Source organism: Chionomys nivalis, chromosome 21 (assembly GCF_950005125.1).
Source record: "Chionomys nivalis chromosome 21, mChiNiv1.1, whole genome shotgun sequence".
Classification (NCBI taxonomy): domain Eukaryota; kingdom Metazoa; phylum Chordata; class Mammalia; order Rodentia; family Cricetidae; genus Chionomys; species Chionomys nivalis.
The window spans coordinates 56,466,425-56,473,566 of record NC_080106.1 but is presented as its reverse complement, the minus strand read 5'-3'; the positions used below and the strand labels follow the sequence as shown (position 1 = coordinate 56,473,566).

The following is a 7,142-nucleotide window of genomic DNA, read 5'->3' as shown; positions in this document are numbered from 1 at the left end:
AAATGGACTTAACAGACATCTATAGAACATTCCACCCAAATAGGAAAGAATATACCTTCTTCTCTGCAGCTCATGGAACCTTCTCGAAAATAGACCACATACTCGGTAACAAAGCAAACTTACACAGTTACAAAAAAATATCGGTAACCACCTGTGTCTTATCAGATCACCATGGATTAAAGTTAGAATTCAACAACAATGCTATCCCCAGAAAGCCTATGATCTCATGGAAACTGGACAGTCAACTACTGAACCACACCTGGATCAAGGAAGAAATAAAGAAAGAAATTAAAGTCTTTCTTGAATTCAATGAAAACGAAGACTCAACATACTCAAACCTATGGGACACTATGAAAGCAGTGCTAAGAGGAAAGTTCATAGCATTAAGTTCCCACTTAAAGAAAACGGAGAAAGCACACATTGGAGACTTAATAGCCCACCTGAAAGCTTTAGAAAAAAAAGAAGCAGACTCACCTAGGAGAAGTAGAAGACTGGAAATAATCAAATTGAGGGCTGAAATCAACAAAATAGAAACACAGAAAACAATCCAAAGAATCAATGAAACAAAAAGCTGGTTCATGGAGAAAATCAATAAGATTGATAAACCCCTATCCAAACTAATCAAACGGCGGAGAGAGAATACGCAAATTAACAAAATCAGAAACGAAAAGGGAGACATAACCACAGACTCAGAGGAAATTCAGAGAATCATTAGATCTTACTACAAAAACCTGTATGCCACAAAATTGGAAAATGTTATAGAAATGGACACTTTTTTATATAAGTACCATATACCAAAGTTAAACCAGGACCAGGTGATCAATCTAAATAGACCTGTTAGTTGCAAAGAATTAGAAGTTGTTATAAAAAACCTCCCCACCAAAAAAAGCCCAGGTCCAGATGGCTTCAATGCAGAATTCTACCAGAACTTCCAAGAAGACCTAATACCTATACTCCTTAATGTATTTCACAATATTGAAACAGAGAAGTCATTGCCAAATTCCTTTTAAGAAGCTGAATTTACTCTGATACCAAAACCACACAAAGACACAACCAAGAAAGAGAACTACAGGCCAATCTCACTCATGAACATCGACGCAAAAATACTCAATAAAATACTGGCAAACCGAATCCAAGAACACATTAGAAAAATTATCCATTATGATCAAGTAGGCTTCATCCCAGAGATGCAGGGCTGGTTCAACATACGAAAATCTATCAATGTAATCCATCATATAAATAAACTGAAAGTAAAAAACCATATGATCATTTCATTAGATGCTGAAAAAGCATTTGACAAAATTCAACATCCCTTTATGATAAAGGTCTTAGAGAGATTAGGAATACAAGGGTCGTTCCTAACTATAATAAAAGCTATTTATAGCAAGCCGACAGCTAACATCAAATTAAATGGAGAGAAACTCAAAGCTATTCCACTAAAATCAGGAACACGACAAGGTTGCCCACTCTCTCCATACCTCTTTAATATAGTGCTTGAAATTCTAGCAATAGCAATAAGACAACATAAGGGGATCAAAGGGATTCAAATCGAAAAGGAAGAAGTTAAACTTTCATTATTTGCAGACGATATGATAGTGTACATAAGCGACCCCAAAAACTCCAGCAAAGAACTCCTTCAGCTGATAAACACCTTTAGTAGCGTTGCAGGATACAAGATCAATTCCAAAAAATCAGTTGCCCTCCTATACACAAAGGATAAGGAAGCAGAGATGGAAATCAGAGAAGCATCACCCTTCACGATAGCCACAAATAGCATAAAATATCTTGGGGTAACCCTAACCAAGGAAGTAAAGGATCTATTTGACAAGAACTTTAAGTCAATGAAGAAAGAAATTGAGGAGGATACCAGAAAATGGAAGGATCTCCCTTGCTCTTGGATAGGGAGGATCAACATAGTAAAAATGGCAATTCTACCAAGGGCAATTTATAGATTCAATGCAATCCCCATTAAAATCCCATCAAAATTCTTCACAGATCTTGAGAGGACAATAATCAACTTTATATGGAGAAACAAAAAACCCAGGATAGCCAAAACAATCTTATATAATAAAGGATCGTCTGGAGGCATTACCATCCCTGACCTCAAACTCTATTACAGAGCCTCAGTATGGAAAACAGCTTGGTATTGGCATAAAAACAGAGAAGTCGATCAATGGAACCGAGTAGAACACCCTGATTTTAACCCACAAACTTATGAACACCTAATTTTTGATAAAGGAGTATTCAATGGAAAAAAGAGAGCATCTTCAACAAATGGTGCTGGCAGAACTGGTTGTCAATGTGTAGAAGAATGAAAATAGATCCATATCTATCACCATGCACAAAACTCAAGTCCAAATGGATTAAAGACCTCAATATTAGTCTGAACACACTGAACCTGATAGAAGAAAAAGTTGGAAGTGCTCTACAACATATGGGTACAGGAGATCACTTCTTATGTTTATCCCCAGCAGCACAGACATTAAGAACAACATTGTATAAATGGGGCCTACTGAAACTGAGTAGCTTCTGTAAAGCAAAGGACACTGTCACTAAGACAAAAAGGCAACCCACTGACTGGGAGAAGATCTTCACCAACCCTGCAACAGACAAAGGTCTGATCACCAAAATATATAAAGAACTCAAGAAACTAAGCTTTAAAATGCTAATGAACCCAATAAAAAATGGGGCACTGATCTGAACAGAGAATTCTCAACAGAAGAAATTCAAATGGCCAAAAGACACTTAAGTTCATGCTCAACCTCCTTAGCGATAAGGGAAATGCAAATTAAAACAACTTCGAGATACCATCTTACACCTGTCAGAATGGCTAAAATCAAGAACACCAATGATAGCCTTTGCTGGAGAGGTTGTGGAGAAAGAGGCACACTCATTCATTGCTGGTGGGAATGCAAACTTGTGCAACCACTTTGGAAATCAGTGTGGCGATTTCTCAGGAAATTTGGGATCAACCTACCCCAAGATCCAGTAATACCACTATTGGGAATATACCCAAGAGATGCCACATCAAATGACAAAAGTATCTGTTCAACTATGTTCATAGCAGCATTGTTTGTAATAGCCAAAACCTGGAAACAACCTAGATGCCCTTCAATGGAGGAATGGATGAAGAAAGTGTGGAATATATACATATTAGAGTACTACTCAGCAGTAAAAAACAATGACTTCTCGAATTTTGCGTGCAAATGGATGGAAATAGAAAACACTATCCTGAGTGAGGTATCCCAGACCCAAAAAGAGGAACATGGGATGTACTCACTCATAATCGGTTTCTAGCCATAAATAAAAGTCATTAAGCATATAATGTGTGATCCTATAGAAATTAAATAAGAAAGTGAACCCAAAGAAAATCATATAGTCATCCGCATGGAGAGGGGGAAGTAGACAAGATTGCAGGGCAAAAACTGGGAACTTGCGGGTGAGGTGGCATGGGGCAAAGGGGAAATGGGATGAGAAACATGAGAAGGGGAGGATGGGGGGAGCTCGGGGGATTGGGATGGTTGGGATATAGGAAGGATGGATACGGGAGCAGCGAAGTATATATCCTATCTAAGGGAGCCATCTTAGGGTTGGCAAGAGACTTGACTCTTGAGGGGTTCGCAGGTGTCCAGGAATATGTCCCCAGCTGGTACCTTGGGCAACTAAGGAGAGGGAACCTGAAATGACCCTATCCTATACTGATGAATATCTTGCATATCACCTTAGAACCTTCATCTGGCGATGGATCGAGGTAGAGACAGAGTCTCAATTTGGAGCAACGGTCTGAGCTCTTAAGGTCCAAATGAGGAGCAGAAGGAGGGAGAACATGAGCAAAAAATCAGGACCACGAGGGATGCACCCACCCACTGTGACAGTGGAACTGATTTATTGGGAGCCCACCAAGGCCAGCTGGTCTGGGTCTGAATAAGCATGGGTTGATTCCGGACTCTCTGAGCATGGCGGTCAATGAAGGCTGATGAGAAGCCAAGGACAATGGCACTAGGTTTCGATCCTAATACATGAACTGGCTTTGTGGGAGCTTAGCCTGTTTGGACGCTCACCTTTCTGGACGTAGATAGAAGGACCTTGGTCTTCCCGCAGGGCAGGGAATTTGGACTGCTCTTCAGTATCGAGAGGGAGTGGGAATGGAGTGGGGGGAGGAGAAGAGGAGTGGGGATAGGGGGAGGGAAGTGGGGGGAGGGGGCAATATTTGGGAGGAGGGGAGGGAAATGGGAAACGGGGAGCAGGTGGAAATTTTAATTAAAAAAGAATAAAAATATATAAATAAATAAATAAAAATAAAAAATAAAACAAAACAAAACAAAAAAAATAAAAAAGAACCTCAAATGGTGGAGAAACACTTAAAAAAATGTTCAACATCCTTAGTCATCAGGGAAATTAAATTCAAAACTGCTTTGGGATTTCATATTATACTTGTCAGAATATTTCAGATCAATAACGCAAGTGACAGTTCATGCTGGCACTGATTTACAGCAAAGGAGAACCCTTTTCCATTGCTGGTGGGAGTACAAACTTATACAGCCACTATGGAAATCAATATAGTGATTTCTCAGGAAACTGGGAATCAATCTACTTCAAGATTCAGCTATACATCCTACCACAAGGACACTTGGTCAACCATGTGCATTGCTACTCTTTAAACAATATCTGGAACAATCTATATGTTCCTCAACAAAAGAACAGATAAAGAAAATTTGATACATTTACACAATGGAATATTACATGTTCAAAAAATTACATCATGAAATTTGCAAGCAAATGGATGGAACTTGTGGATGTAGCTAAGCAATGTCTGATTGGACTTAAGGCACACTCCCCAAAATAGAACTCACACTGGAAACTGCTTGGTTGACCCAGAACCAGAGACTAGATTCTTAGAGACCTAATGAAAAACCAAACATTACTGATCAACAGCAAATAATCAATAAGATTACTCCTAAGGATATTCTGCTATGTTCATATATAAGAGACTTACTCAGTCATTACCAAAGAAGCTTCCTTCCGCAGCAGATAGGAACAGTTGCAGGGACCCACAGCCAGATAATACACAAAGGAAGTTTCCTTGGAACACACAGCTATAAATGGGGTGTCTCCACAAAATCTGTCTACTAATAGCTCAGGGAAGCCCTGGAAAGAAGAGGCATAAGTGTCAGAGAGGATGGAGGACACCAGAACAAGGCTCTCTATATCAAGTAAGCAAGACTCATATGAACTCACTGAAACAACAAGCACAGTACCTACATGCATCTACACTAGATCTGCAGTGTATATATTATAGCTTCTGACTTAGTGTATTTATGGGACTCCTGAGTGTATGAGTCTCTGATTTTTGTGACTTTCCTTCTATTGGGTTATCTTGTCCAGTATCAATGTGATGTTTTGTTTTATCTTATATTTTATTTTGTCAAGTTTGGGTGTTATCACTAGAAGAATGTTCTTTTCTAATGAGAAACAGAAATGGAGTGGACCTGGACAGAAGTAAGGTAGGAAGAAACTGGGAGGAGTAGAGGTAGGGAAAACTGTAATCAGGATATGGTGTATGAAAAAGAATCTATTTTTAATAAGAGGGAACAAATATAATGTTTTTATTTTCCTCACTAATATGTATTAACTAAAAACATTCACACTGATAAATGAATAAGTACTATTTATGTACTTTAAAAATGGATGGTAAACACATATTTTTAAGCCCAATTATGTGTGATAATATATTAGAATATATCACAAGCCAAGATTATCAACTGATATTCTCAAAGAGATTCAGAAGGATTCTATAGCTAGAGTCATTCATGTTCAACTTTCCCTTGCATTATCTGAGAAAATACTAGTTTATACTGCCACACAGTTTTCTTACATATTTTCAGTTGTCCAATGTTCTCAAACATATACTTTCTTAAAATTGAAAAATGTAGCTGTTTCTAAACTTTCTCACTGCCTAGTTATTTATGCCTCAGAAGAGTTCTTCAGATTTCATTAAGTCAGAGCCATCTTCTCATCTTCCTATTCAATGCACTCCTCACTTCCTTGTTTCTCAAGGTGTAGATGAGTGGGTTGAGAGCAGGAGTGACCACACTGTACATGATGGCAATGATCCAGAGAGCTGCCTCAGCTGGGATGGACGTAGGTGGAGATAACAGGAGCATAGAACAGAATAACAACCATGAAGTGAGAGGCACGAGTTGACAGTGCTTTGTGGAGCATGCTGCAAGAACGGGTCTTGAGGAAAAGATACGTGATAATGTAGAAATAAGAGAGAAATGTCAGAAAAAATGGACTGAGAGCAATGGTTCCTGTGATGGTATTGAGCAGCCAAATGTTGAGTTTAGTGTCTCCACAGGCTAGATCCAGCAAAGGCTTAACATCATAGAAGAAATGATGAATCTGATTCAAACCACAGATCCTCAAACAAGATGTCATTACAGAGTGAAGCAAAGTATGTAAAAAGCCAGTGGTCTAGATATTAACATTCAGCTGAACACAGAGCTGGCAATTCATGATCACAGAATAACGAAGTGGTTTGCAGATAGCCACAAAGCAGTCAAATGCCATCACTGGCAGCAGCAGGGCCTCTGTGCTACCCGGGAAGTGGAAGAAATGCAGCTGAGTCATGCACCCCAGGAAGGAATTGCTTTGCTTGTGGAGAGGAAGTTCTCCAGCATCTTCGGCACTGTCACAGTGGAGAAGCAGCTATCTAGACATGCTAGGTTCCCCAGGAAGAAATACATAGGTGAGTGGAGTCTTGGATCTGAAATGATGATCATCAGGATGGCTCCATTTCCAGTTACATTGACAAAGTAGATGGTGAAGAAAATAGCAAAGAGAATTGTGTTCAGTTCTTGTATATCTGTCACTCCCAGGAGGAGAAATTTGATAATTGAGGTTTGGTTTGACATCACTTAATATAAAAGAGTTAGTGTACAACACTATTTTTCATGATGACCACTCATTCTGATCATAGATTTTCTTTTCAAAACCAAAGTACTTTGAGAGTGTGAGACATTGTTTTCCATGGCATCCCCTCAAATCTTCTTAATATCTGCCCATTATTATGTTAAATAATAATCCTAAGAGTCTGTTGTGGATTGTGATAAAAAATATCTTTAGTTTACTACACTATCACA

General features: G+C 38.9%; 1 pseudogene; it reads right to left on the bottom strand.

Moving 5' to 3' along the window:
- Positions 1-5,999: 5,999 nt before the first annotated feature.
- LOC130863882 (olfactory receptor 12D1-like) lies at positions 6,000-6,914 on the bottom strand (annotated as a pseudogene).
- Between the last annotated feature and the right edge of the window lie 228 nt (positions 6,915-7,142).